The 15,017-nt window shown below is 34.8% G+C and overlaps 1 long non-coding RNA gene across 1 annotated transcript; it reads right to left on the bottom strand.

Annotated features, from left to right (window-relative positions):
- Positions 1-256: 256 nt before the first annotated feature.
- On the bottom strand, positions 257-9,046 carry LOC145270415 (uncharacterized). Its single transcript, XR_013865350.1, has 2 exons — positions 8,945-9,046; positions 257-1,811 (listed from the first exon to the last, which is right to left on the bottom strand). It is a non-coding gene; the product is annotated as an uncharacterized LOC145270415 (long non-coding RNA).
- Between the last annotated feature and the right edge of the window lie 5,971 nt (positions 9,047-15,017).

The following is a 15,017-nucleotide window of genomic DNA, read 5'->3' as shown; positions in this document are numbered from 1 at the left end:
GATGTTCACAGGACTTGCTGCTACACAGGATGTTTTATTTTTACAGATGGTCCAGTGGAGGTACTTGCATACTCCATCATGTCTCGTTGTATAGTAGCCGTCCCCTAGAACTTTGCAACTTGATATCAGATGACCAACACTTTCCAATCCTGTATGGCAGAACCTGCATTTATTGTCATTACTGATCCCTCCTGTATGTGTTTTCATATGACGAAATAAAGGAGAATTCCATGCAAAAGAACAACATACTCCACAATAATGGGGTTTGAGTTTTTTTATTTCATTTAATTTGTTTTTGAGGGGATAGGCAATTCTGCGCAATGTCAAACATTCTCCCATTAATTTACTCAAACCGAGGGATCTTTTAAAGAGTCTACTTATCCCTGTATTTTCTTATGTTTATGTCGTATATAAGCCCTTGCTTATTTTCTCCTTATCAGCTGTTAAGGACAGCACCATTAGGGACGCCTTGTATGTGTTTTCATATGCGTCAAAAAAGTTGACCTCCATGCAAAATTTAAACCACATACTTCACAAGAATGTGGTTTCTCTCCCGTATGTGTTTTCAGATGACTCAACAAATTTGACTTCCATGGAAAAGAAGAACCATATACTTCACAAGAATGTGGTTTCTCTTCTGTATGAGTTTTCATATGACTCAACAATTATGACTTCTGTGAGAATGTGGTTTGTCTCCAGTGTGTATTTTCATATGCCTCAACAAATATGACTTCCGTGCAAAAGAAGAACCACATATTTCACAAGAATGTGGTTTCTCTCCCGTATGCGTTTTCATATGCCTCCACAACTCTGACTTCTGTGCAAAAGAAGAACCACATACTTCACAAGAATGTGGTTTCTCCCCTGTATGTTTAGTCATATGATGCAACAACCTTGACTTGAATGCAAAAGAATAACCACATACTTTACAAGAATGTGGTTTCTCTTCCGTATGTGTGTACATATGACGCAACAAAGTTGACTTCCATGCAAAAGAAGAACCACATACTTTACAAGAATGTGGTTTCTCTCCCGTATGTGTGTACATATGACTCGACAAAGTTGACTTGTGTGCAAAAGAAGAACCACATACTTCACAAGAATGTGGTTTCTCCCCTGTATGTTTAGTCATATGATGCAACAACCTTGACTTGAATGCAAAAGAAGAACCACATACTTTACAAGAATGTGGTTTCTCTTCCGTATGTGTGTACATATGACGCAACAAAGTTGACCTCCATGTAAAAGAAGAACCACATACTTTACAAGAATGTGGTTTCTCTCCCGTATGTGTGTACATATGACTCGACAAAGTTGACTTGTGTGCAAAAGAAGAACCACATACTTCACAAGAATGTGGTTTCTCTCCCGTATGTGTTTTCATATGATCCAACAAATGTGGCTTCTGTGCAAAAGAAGAACCACATACTTCACAAAAATGTGGTTTCTCTCCCGTATGTGTTTTCATATGACGCAACAAATGTGGCTTCTGTGCAAAAGAAGAACCACATACTTTACAAGAATGTGGTTTCTCTCCCGTATGTCTTTTCATATGACACAACAACCTTGACTTCCATGCAAAAGAAGAACCACATACTTCACATGAATGTGGTTTGTCTCTCATGTTTGCTTGCATCTGATTCCACAAAATGTAAAAATTCAATGAAGTGTATGATGATAGGCACGCTAATAAATTTCAACTTTAAAAAAATTTAATGAAGAAATTTATAAGTATTTTAAACCTTTCTAAATCACCAATGCAGAAAAGTTCTTCTTATCCATTAATGGATTGCTTTTCATTGTTGTAAATTCTGGAAATATAAAATGAATTTGTAAAAATACATTTCATGTGGTAAAATTGTATTATGTTGATTTTTATTAAAAATATCCGAAACATTTCTTGTTAATGAATTTAAAAAAAATGAGTATAGTTTTATTAAATACTGATTAGTTAACATTTTTTTTTAATTTGACTAAAAATAATTACGTTTTTCTTTTCATTTTGTAGGTGAAGTTTGATTATTCATATTATTTGATTCTTCAGAATACTGTTCTCATCTTGGGTGTTATTTTCCCAACGTTTCTATGTAACCTCTGATCTAATTCAGGTGTTTTGTAGAACTTGGGAACCTTTCTCTTGAACTAAGAAATCTTTACATAATTCAGAAGTATGTAACTTACAACTGAATTTACCTAGAACTCTAACAATAGCACTATGGTCCTAGCAGACAATCCTAGTATTAATTTTTGGAACTATTTTGTTTCTAGACACTTTTTATTACTTATTACTAAATATATACACACATATATATATATATATATATATATATATATATATATATATTATAATTATTTATAATTAATGGTTCCTACATCGTGTTATATATAATATAATTAATGGTTCCTGTATCGTGTTGAATATTAATGGTTCCTATATCGTTTTATATATAATATAATTAGTGGTTCCTATATCATGTTAAATACCATACTAGGTATGCTTTGTAGTTGATCATCATCATATCGGAATATGCACTGTTTCCTTAAGCAGATTATGCTTCATTGTTCACCTCAATCTGTGTGTTAAGCAAAACATAAATGAAGTTGTAGTAGGCAGGCAGGCTCAGACTGGTGATGCAAAGGTGGAAAAGAAAGTTGAGGTGTGTGTAAAAGTGTTGGTTGAGCAAAAAAACAAAGGAAAATTGCAAACACAAAAAGTGGTAGTAGGCAGGTAGGCAAACCTGTACAGCGAAGGAGGAAAAGAAAGTGAAAAAATGTAACGTGTTAGATGTTGTGCCCATCGAAAGTGACATAGGTATAAATTAAAGCTAGACAATCGAAAAGGAAATCCGTTGCCTCTCTTGAACGTTTTTGTAAGACATACATACATATATACATACACACATTTAAACAGATGTTTACTCCTTATATTATAGATGGTAGAGGGTTTCCCTTTTCCATCCATATATATTCCACCATAACTGATTTTTCAATTTCTCCACATATTACAGCTTCTCAATGTTTTTTTAACCTTACTGTTAGTGAATAACATGGCTCACTATTTGACTCATGCAAGTGTCGAAGGTGGGAGCATCTGCAAAAAGCATGTCACATATATAAACCATAGAAAAAGGAAAAGGATGAGAGGCCTACAGTCAGCCAGGAATGAGCATCGCATAAGCATTATTTACTCTACCAACCTCCCGGTTCACACTCTCCATATCTAGCTAGGCACACACATATCATGCAGTATAAGAAAGAGAAAATAAAATTATTTATATTATTATACAAAAACAAATCAACATCGCAGTCCACACTCTCCATCTTAACAAAAATTTGATTCTGAGTTGTATTGTTATCTTATTCTTTCATCAGTAGCATTTGCAATTTTTATGATGGAGTAGCAGCTATTTTCAAATAGATAAGACGGTGGCTACAGAAGGTGGGTGGACCATGTAGAGCAGTATTTTAGGGTGACCAGAGCACTGGATGAGGAAAAATATCAGATAGCTCTCTTAACCACATGGGGCCTGGTCGAACAATTCATGACCAGACTCATCTTAGACAATGAAAGTTTAACATGGGTTGATTTGAAGAGGTCTTTAGAGAACTACTATGGAATTGTCGCAAACCCTAACAAACAAAGTCGAATTAGCAAACATGAGACAAGATAGGTTAGAAGGGGTACCTGACTATATGCACATGATAGTTAGATGAGAATAAGGCGCTTTTAGTGGGATAGTCAAGGTTTGTAGCAGATACTAGTTGAGGCTATGGGTCTAGCCAGTTCCTGAAGATATGGAGATAGACGTAAAAGAGGAAACCAAGTACAAAGTAGGGGACTAGGATTTAAAACTAGAGAGAAGGAAAGAGGCCGATAGATAATTAGGTGTTATTATTTTGTTGAGGTGGGCAACATACAGAAATTCTGCAAGAAACCTATCCAGAGAAACCAGGAGAGCTTCATTAATGCAATGCCACCCAGCTGAACAAGGGCATACCGATGGCATAGTTGATAACATGGGTGCATCATATTCTGTATTTATTAAAATTGAGGGAAAGAATTATAGAAGTCTGGTGGATAGGGGCTCAGAGTTGTCAGTAATAAATAGCAGTGTTTTTAATGCACTTAGACAGAGACCCGAATTATGTGATAAAAATTTAAGAACAGCTAATGAGTCCCCATTAATTGTAGAAGAACTTGCTCGATTAAGAGTAGAGATAGAAAGTCAGTCTTTCCACCATGACTTGTTTGTTGCAGAGAATCTCAACATAAGTGTGATAAAAACTGCGAGTACTTAAGAAAAATGGGGTGAGGATGTGCTTCGATTAAGCTGAAATGATGCAGGCAGATATAATTGAAAGACTGAATAGCCCATGGAGTATTCTGATAGTGTAAGTAGAAAAGAAGGACGGTAGTTGTAAAGTGTTGAAACATTATTTTGAACAAAGCCAATTAAAAGGGCGGAAACCTCAGCAAACATTAAAACTCTCAAATCAAATATTGAAACTTGCCGCTCAATACAATTTAAAAATACATCAAATGGATATAAAAAAATGCTTATTTAAATGCTCTGATTGACTTTGAGTCCCCCAGAGGGATTTAAAATGAAAAATAAAAATTTTGTATGGAAACTGAATAAATCACTGTACAGTCTAAAAGATAGCGCTCACAATTAAAATTTTACAATTAAAATTTAACAATTAAAATTTAACACTCCATAATTATTTAATAGAACAAGAATTCAGGCAGTGTCCCATAGAGGTGTGCATGCATACCAAAAATATGTGTAATAAATACTTGTTTTTGGTGTTTTGGGTTGACGATATATTGCTCACAATAATTTTGAGACAACACTTTAAAAGATGTTAAAAAATAATTTAAACAAAAAATGTAAAATTACCAATCTTCGCCAATTGTCATAGTTCCTCGGTATAAAGTTTACCTGTGAAAATGAAACTATAACAATGAACCACTCATGGTACATTGAAAAAATCCTGATGAAGTTTGGAATGTGAGATTGCCAACCACCACCATTGAGATTGATATAAACAAGAATATAGAGATCGAAACTAAATTAAGAGACGATCGATTATACAGAGAAATTATTGGAAATCTAATTTATTTGATGACTGTCGCTATGCCTGATATATTTTACACTGTAACAAAGCTATCCAAAAACTTATCAAAACTGACAATTAAGGACTTAATTCATGCAAAACAAGTCCTTCATTATCTAAAAGGAACAAGCTTACCAGTCATTGATGCCATAAAAGCCCCACTTGGGTCAGCCAAATACTTGCTAAACTTAGATCTGAAATCAGGGTACAGACAGGTAAAATTACTGTATTTGGATGATATTTTAATATCCTAAGATACTATGGAAAGTCACTTAGATCACATAGATAGGATACTACTAGCCAGTTTACATAAGTACAAGCTCAGGATGAATGCTATCAGTGTGGGGTTTAAGGAGAAGTACAGAATCTGGGGTTCAAATTAGTGAATGGGGTATATAGCCAGAACTGGACAAAGTCAAATCGATAAAATCCAACTCCAACTTGTGTGAGAAAAGTCAGAGCTTGGATTGGTATGACGTCATATTATTGATTATTTATAAAATATATTTCTGAAATTGTCGAGCAGTTAGTTCATCTTATGATGAAATATGTGGAGTTTTAATGTGACGTTACATGTCATTTTGCCTTTGATAGCCTTAAACCAAAGCTCACAGATATGGTTATACTGGCTTATCTTGATCCTGAGAAGAATTACAGAATGTACACAGATGCCCCAATCATGCGATTGGGGCATCTGTGTACATTCTGTAATTCTTCTCATGCGATTGGGGCATGTTTGTCACAAATTTTGTGTCACAGATTTTATCGATTTGACTTTGTCCAGTTCTGGCTATATACCCCATTCACAGGAGAGACATTGCGAGCCTGTCTTTGTTTTATTGTTACTTCCATGGCAAGTGCTCGTCTGAGCTCTGATCCCTGGTCCACCCTCGCTCGCAGATCTTTCATGAAAAAACACCCGTCTAGCTGAAACAACTGTCAAAAATTTTCCCCACTCTTTATCTGTGCCAAAACCAAAACGTAGATTCCAAGAACAAAGCTTCTTTCTTAGAAGTGTACGCCTGTGGAACTCTGTTCCGTCTGCCTGTTTCCCACCTAACTACAACCTGGAGGTCTTCAAGTCCAACATAAACAAATTCCTGATGAAGCGTCCTCTTAACTAAGACACTTTATCAAATCCCAACACTAACATACTGTACACACAATAACCCTTACCCCCGAGTGGCTTCCAGTCCTTGATAAGTGGTGACCACCTTGTAAAAAAAAATTATCTATGATCTGAGCGAGGGTAAAGATGTTAAAAACAAATTTACTTCTTATCTCATAAACTTAGTGATACGCAGACGAGATGGTACTTGAAAAGGAAGGACGCTGTTTGTGTGGACCTCTAGTCGAGACAATGAGGATCCTGGTAGAAATAGATGATAGAAATTATTGAATCATTTTGTTTGAGCCAAAATAGTTTTCAACATATCAGAAGCTTGAGGGTTCATCAGTATCACACGACCATCCTACGTTGTTGGGTTTTTATTAAATTAGGGAACCAGAGAAAGATAATTAAATTTTTAGATTCAAAGATGCAGAACAAAAAAGTTCATAGAGATGGACAAGATAGTGTATTACTTGTCCCAACCCGACACCAAACTATTGGTAATAGTTCTAAAACAAATCCTTTGTTCGATAAAATGCATGCCCATTGGCTGATAGGAAGGGGAGCGGTGGATACTAGAAAGCTGATTGGCTAACTAAAATCCTCAACATATATAAAAACGAGAAACAACCACAGAATTCGCGCATAAGTCTGACGAATCCTATAGTGGATGAAACGCCGAATATTCAGGGTAGCTTAATCGCCATATATATTTTATAAATTACTAACTAGCTCTACCTACATATTGAGCACTTTTGAAGTAAATACTTAAAGTTTACGCATAAATCTATACTTTCGTATATTAATTTTATGAGAGTAAATGAAGTATATAAACCAAATGTTGGCAGCTGTCAGATTTCATATGAGCTAAACTACAAATAACGAAATTATCACCATACTATTTGCTCGACAACAGAGACGTGATTCTGCCATTAGATAATATATTAATGCCTTGTAGAGTATACTATGCTGATGAGTAACACTGGATCACTCAAAAAGTGATGCATCGATGTTTTTTGGTAAGGAATAATATTCAGGACGTTAGAAAAAAACTGATAGAGAACAAGAATAAGAAAATAAAGTCATTAGATTTTAAGATTGGAAATCTGTTTTTTTATAAGAACCACCAGAAGGCGCATGTGGAACATCTGTGGGCAACGTTGATTGAGGAAAGTCCAATGAGTCGGATAGTGATTGAGCCACAGAACAAACTGATATCCCAATATGGAGAAGTCAACATCAATGGGAAAGGCTATTGATGGAACGGAGAGTCATGACACATAGCATGACATCAAAAATTGCAAATATTTTGAACACGAGTTATCTCCCATTTGCATCAATTGTGTTGTCAACCACAATAATAGGATCCATTTGGAAAGGCCTAGAGTTGGCTCGGAGTTTGGAAGTGGGGAAGAGGAACAAGTTAGAGGGAATTGTTTAGGTTGGGTAAGATCTATATTCTATTTTTAAAAAAATATTCTTTTCTCAGGGTTTGTTCTATATGTGAAAATTTCGAAGATGATTTCAGCTAACGATTTTTTCAGAGTATGCGAAGTGTTATGAATGAGTTATGAAAGAAAAGATTATGAGAAAAACCAAAGAAATATTTTTTCTTGTTTTTAAACTCGAGCATCAAAGTCATCGAGTGTCATCTACCGATGTTAATTTTAAATTATCAGATGGTATTCATCATGCATCGCGATTTCCTCATATTAAGACATTTAACAAAAGAAAAAAAGAAACTTATTCTTGGAAAGAAAAAATTCAGTTAACAAGACAATAACGGATTTTTCAAATATTAAGCAATGTAATTCCTTATGAATGGTTCGCACCACTGATAACATAAAGAATTACTTAGCTTACGATCCATAAATCTACTTGTTTGCGGCAATTTTAAATATGATATTCGTTTTCAGCATACCCAACAACCTATAGAATTCGTCATGGTAAAGATGACTGTTAAGGTTGAAAGTAAGTAACAATTTACCAAAACGGCTTTCAGGCAGCCCCTCCCCCAAATATTACCGCGTGGCCAGAAAGTCGGTGCTCATGTTACATTAAATTTATATAGAAAAGTGATCCTCACTTTTTGAAAAAATAATTTTCTCATATAATGAAAACTAATTCTCTGCACAACTTTTGAAGTATTTATTCATTTTCAGCATCCTTGAAAACCTATAAAAGTCGTCATTGTAAAGAATATTTGTAATTTTGAAAGATTTTAGACATTGACCTTTTTTTATATTTAAGTCATTAGTGAAAACAAAACCTGATTTTTTAAACTTGTGCAACGGTTAAAAACATTAAATTAAATTTATAAAATTATTTATTTCTTTTTGGTGAACGATAAAGAAGTTATTTTTTTGTTTAAGTCAGTTTAAAATAAAAACAATCGACAGCGAAAAATTTCAACAATAAATCAACATTTTCATTAGGATTATTCGCTTTTTTTTTTTTTTTGATTCCATGTTTCAATAAAGACACAATGACATTAAAAAGCAAAAATCAAGAAAAATGTTATCAATTCTGTACGTGAAAGCGCATTAATAATTGGCCACCACTGATAACATAAAGAATTACGTATTGACCGTTTTTATGTTTAAGTCAGTATAAAAACAAAATCTGATAGATTAGTGACCATTCGATAATAATCCGGTGAAAAAAAAAATATGAAAATAAAAAATACACATACGTGCGCCATGAAGTAATACTTACGTTTTTGTTTTATAATCTGCTTTCGATTAACTTTATCTGCTTTTATAAAGGAAACGATTTTTCAAATGTGATTGACTTTACAAACTCAAGTTAACATTCAAGATGACGAACGGAAGAGCAAGTTCGCAGAAAACAAAATTGAAGAGGAAAAATAAAAAAAATAAATTATTTCGAAATAGAGCCAATCTATTTGGTGATCACGGATAAAATTAGTATTATTTTATTTAACATTTTAATATTTACATGAGAGAGAACAGATTACAAGTTTCATCTTTATTAATTCTCTAATTCGTTGCACGTGCAAGTTAATGGCGGAAAATGATAGTTTTTAAGCCGCCTTTTCGTATTTTTATTTATTTATTTTTATATAGATTTCCGATTATTTCTGGATTTTGTTTAAAAGATTAATCTATGTATACAGTAATACAAATCCGATTAATCTAAAGTTAATCTATACGAGAAAAAATTAAAGAGATTAAATGTAAAAAATTACAGGTGAAAAAAAAATTATAATGAAAACTGTTTGCACGTTGGAAGAAACTGACAAATTCATCTAAATTTAAAAGTTAAATAAATTCCTTGTAAAACCTCAAAATTCCCATTAAGAATAAATACTAGTTTTCTGGGCCTATTTCAAAGATAATTAGTAAAATAAAAGGTAATATTGTCATGTTTCTTACCGGCTCCCGCAACGAAAAATAGTTCGTCCCAAAGTTGTATCAAAAAGCGGAACTTGATGTAAGAACGGAATCGAAAAGAAAATTCGGGTTTGTATTACTGTACACATAGATTCGAAAAAGTTGTCAAAAAACAAATATATAACAAATAGATGTTATCAAAGGCAAGATAAGTTACTTTTCTACCAAACTGGATATATTTTTCGTGTTTTTATTCCATGTAACATGTTTATTCAGCTCAAAAAACATACAATGTTTGCCGATGTATTGGAAAATTAAAATGGCGCCCGACTCTCTCTTTAACATGGTAAGTTTGGGAAAAGGTGTTATAAATAATAAACTAGACAAAATACTATTAAAAACCTACCGAATATATGTCAACTTATGTCACGGTAACATATATTGAGCGAATTTCTAATAGTATTTTGTCTAGTTTATTATTTATAACATCTTTTCCCGAACTTACCGTGTTAAAGAGAGTCGGGCGCCATTTTGAATTTTCCAATACATCGGTAAACACTGTATGCTTTTCGAGCTGAATAAACATGTTACATTGAATAAAAACACGAAAAATATATCCAGTTTGGTAGAAAAGTAACTTATCTTGCCTTTGATAACATTAATTTGTTATATATTTGTTTTTTGACAACTTTTTCGAATCTATGTGTACAGTAATACAAACCCGAAAAGGGTTACTCTTCCGTTTTTTTTTTTTTTTTTTTTTTTTTTTTAAATACTGCAATAATTAATTTTAATTATTTTCTTCTGTATCTTCACTTTTCACCGCAACAAAAAATAAAGTAGAAAAATATTTTGTAATAAAAAAAAAATATTAGTTGCATTCAAAATAATTAAAATAATAATTCACCGGTTTGGGGAATTTTGTTAAGAGAAGCCAACGAACCAAAAAAGTGACAAAGCAAGATAAGTTACTCTTCTACCTACATGGATAAGTTTTCTATGTTAATGTTTTTATTTGTTTCAATAAGTTACTCTTCTACCTACCTGGATAAGTTGTGTATTTTAATGCTTTTATTCGGTTCGATAGGTTAGGTTACTCTTCTACCTACCTGGATAAGTTATGTATGAAAATTCGTTTAGATAAGATACTCTTCTACAAATTTGAATAAGTTATGTGTTGTAATGTTTTTATTTGGTTCGAGTTCGATGAGTTACTCTTCTACCTACCTGGATAAGTTTTGTATTTTAATGCTTTTATTCGGTTCAATTAGTTACTCTTCTACCTACCTGGATAAGTTATGTATTTTAATGTATTTTAATGCTTTTATTCAGTTCGATGAGTTACTCTTCTACCTACCTGGATAAGTCATGTATTTTAATGTATTTTAATGCTTTTATTCGGTTCAAAAATCGCTTATGGCCGCCGTGTTACACTGTTACACTACATGAAACATGCGGAAAAGTATCTTTTCAGTAGCGTGAAAATTTGATTTAAGAGTAAATGTATCCATTATAAGGCTTCGATAGTTCGAACTGAGCTGTCTCCTTACTTATTAAATGTATAAAAGATATTCGTTTTCAGCACACATGAAAATCCCTAGTAAACAAGTTTTTAAAAGCAGATTTTGTGTTGGTCTACCAGGTCACAATTACCAAATAACCCCCATAAAAAAATTACCAGACCCCCTATAAGGTTGAAGGGGGGGGGGCTCCTTTCTGGCGGGAATCAAACAGCATTAAAGAACGACAACACAAACATAGGCGTTAACAATAGAACGGTCGCGAGAGAACTGCCGTCTGAGCTTACTTTATTAGAGAATTGCTCATCTAGGGTTATGTCCATTTACTTGTGGACATCCCTCCCCATCTTGGTGGGACGACCTTTCTTATTTTAATTTTTATTATTTTTTTTTTATTTTATTTATTTATTTTAACTTACTTTATTAGAGAATTGCTCATCTAGGGTTATGTCCCTTTACTTGTGGACATCCCTCCCCATCTTGGTGGGACGACCTGTCTTATTTTAATTTTACTAGTTTTTTTATTTTATTTATTTATTTTTTTAACTTACTTTATTAGAGAATTGCTCATCTAGGGTTATGTCCCTTTACTTGTGCACACCCCTCCCCATCTTGGTGGGACGACCTGTTTTATTTTAATTTTTACTATTTTTTTATTTTATTTATTTATTTTTTAACTTACTTTATTAGAGAATTGCTCATCTAGGGTTATGTCCCTTTACTTGTTCACACCCCTCCCCATCTTGGTGGGACGACATGTCTTATTTTAATTTTTACTAGTTTTTTATTTTATTTATTTACTTTTTTAACTTACTTTATTAGAGAATTGCTCATCTAAGGTTATGTCCCTTTACTTGTGGACATCCCTCCCCATCTTGGTTGTACGACCTGTCTTATTTTAATTTTTACTATTTTTTTTATTTTATTTATTTATTTTTTAATTATATTATGAAGTCTTTGAGTCTAGCTGGGGGCAGTCTGTTCCGAGATGGGTTTTGTCTCGGTAACTAGTCAGCTATGTGTTTTGGGCGTCTCCAGGTCTTCTGGGATGTGTGGATTGTACTCACCTTCAGAGTCAGAATCAGAGTCAGTGTTTTCATCCCTAAGTTTTATGCGTTTTAACAAAGAAGAGTTTCAAGTCACTTGGTGGTTTCCTCTCCGAACCGTTATCATACTTGCCTTAATTTTTGTTTAAGATTGTATGGTGGTGACAGTTTGTTTACCTCTTCTGTCTGATCAAGACCTTATAACCCAGGCTGAGAGCTGTTGTTTTTATCTTTCTATCGGCGTACCCCTTCATCTTCTCCTTTCCTTTTGAGTCATTTTTTTTTATTTTTTCATGCATCGGCCCTGTCCATCTCCAATTAGCATCTTTTTTTGTGATCCGTCTCAGTGGTTCACTAATAGTGGCATAATGTGGAATAAATCGAGCCACATACTGTGTCATGCCCAAGAATGATCTGACTTCACTGACATTGCTTGGAGATTTGCATTTTGTAATAGCAGAGATTTTATCTGGGTCAGGGGACACTCCATTCTCACTGAAAATGTGTCTGAAGAAAGTCAGTTTCCGTACAGAAAAGAGGCATTTTTCTTTGTTCAGCTTGGCTCCTACTTGTAGACGTTTCAGGATGTTCCTCTAGCTGATGTCATGTGATGGCTTGTCACGTGCATAATTTATTATGTCGTCTGATAGATTTTTCACTCCTGGGATGTCTCTAAAAAGGTCTGATATAGCTTTTTGAAATAGTTCAGAGGCTGCATTCACGCCAAAACTTAGACGCTTGTAACAAAATAAACCTGCATGTGTGGCAAATGTCGTTATATATCTGCTGGACTCTTCCAGTTCTAGTTGATGATAAGCATTGGAGAGGTCTAGTTTGCTGAAAACTCTACACACATTTAAGTCTGCTATTAAGTCGTCTACACTGGATGTTTTATCCATTGAATGGCTTCATTTGCCTTTCTCATGTCAATGCAAATTCATACGCTACCATTTTTCTTGGGAACTACCACAACCGAACTAACCAAGGGGGTAGGTCCAGTGACGTCTTCAATCACATCTATTTCTCTGAGATGTTTAAGTTCCGTCTCCACGTCTTTTCTCACATGGAAAGGTATCCTGCGGTGTCGCTGTGTTACTGGGGAAACCGAGGAGTCAATGTGGAGATTAATGATAATCCGGAAATTTTTCCTATCTTTCCATCAAACAAAAGTGTGGGGAACTCGTCTTGAATTAGGATCGTCACATTGAACGTGAAGTTAAACGTTATCACCCCCAGTGCTTCAGCAGAATGACCACTGTCGACTACAAATATCTTAGCCCTACAGGATTTATCACGAAATTCTATGCTTGCATTAATAAATCCTCGGATGGGTATGGCATGTTTAGATCTGTACGCAAATATCTGGGTCATTGTTTTGTTTACACGGAGTTTTTGTTTTAAACCAGCATATATGTGTCCAGCAATTATATTGACACTAGCACCCATGTCTATCACAAACATTACAGGGGAATTATTGACAAGGGCGGTAACTTTTGGTGTCTTAATTGACGGTGTAAATTCCACTGAGTAAACAGACTCCTCACTAGATGTAGAAGGGGATACCGGGGGAGGATTGGTGAAACGAATTACTCTTACTGGCTTTGCTTTGCATGCTCTTGCAAAGTGTTTTTTCTTGTGGAAATTCTTGCATTCTTTTCCTCGGGCTGGACAAGTCGGATGTGTAGAAGAGTATCCACAATAGTGACACGCTTGCTGTTCGCCATATTTTTTTTTTGTCCACCATGCAGTTGATTCTTTGAGGTGTCATAGCGACTGTTTTGCCATGCGTGTTCACAACAAATGTCTTTACTGCCGTTGATGTTGAAATTTTTGTTATTTCCACATGTGAGACGCGTGCGGTTCTCGTTGCAGTAAAGAGCGTGTAGTTCATTACACTCCATGTCTGCGGCACGCATATAAGCCAATTCGATTGCCCTAGCGTCATCCAGGATTTGCTTTAGTGTAGAGTTGTCCCTTAGCGCCTTCCTTCTGACTTTAGAGGATGTGCACCCCTGCAAAATTTGGGCTAGGATCTCTCTGTCTTTATCTTCAAAATCGCATGTGGAGGCTAGAGTCCGTAGCTGTGCATGGTATGAATCTAAGCTTTCATTCAGGTTGTGCACAGCCCGTCGAAACTTGAAAATGTTGTGGGACGTGTTCTTTTGCGGTGTAAAATGATTTGTCAGTGAATTTTTGTAGTTTCATCTTCACCTGAAACTACATTTGCCGTTGTCCAAAATGTTGGTTGTGGGACGTGTTCTTTTGCGGCATAAAATGATTTGTCAATGAATTTTTGTAGTTTCATCTTCACCTGAAACTACATTTGCCGTTGTCCAAAATGTTGGTTGCGTCTATGCCCTTTTGTTGGTCTGTGACGTCATGGAAAATATCGAAAACTTCGTCTCCTGCATAGTGGAGAAGTGTTGCTTTCTTTTTTTATTGTCATGAATGTCCATAGTGACAAATAATTCTCCAACCTGTCTATCCATTTTTTCCAACGAACGACGGTTGTAGTTTGGTTCGCATGTACGCTAAAACTGGGAAAAACTGGTAAACCACTGCTGGCCATTTTTTTTTTGTATTAATTCCGAATTTTTTTTTTTTTGTATTAAATTCCGAAAATTCTGTAGCGTGAGTTCGTCACAAAAAAAAAAAAATTCTCGTCGTCAGATCTAGTGTTGGGCCGTTGGGGTCTCCCGTCTGGCTGGAATCAAACAGCTTGAAAGAAAGACAACACAAACATAGGTGTTAACAACGGCTCGGTCACCAGAGAACTGCCGTCCGAGCTTACTAGAGAGCGAAGGGTAGATAACTCTTAGGGTTATGTCCCTTTAGTTGTGCACATCACAGTAGTCTCTGCCTGTTTGCA

The sequence above is a fragment of the Euprymna scolopes genome, chromosome 46, assembly GCF_053919585.1.
Source record: "Euprymna scolopes isolate OS-2025 chromosome 46, ASM5391958v1, whole genome shotgun sequence".
Classification (NCBI taxonomy): domain Eukaryota; kingdom Metazoa; phylum Mollusca; class Cephalopoda; order Sepiida; family Sepiolidae; genus Euprymna; species Euprymna scolopes.
Note: the sequence above shows the minus strand (reverse complement) of the source record. Positions and strands in the feature narration are given on the sequence as shown.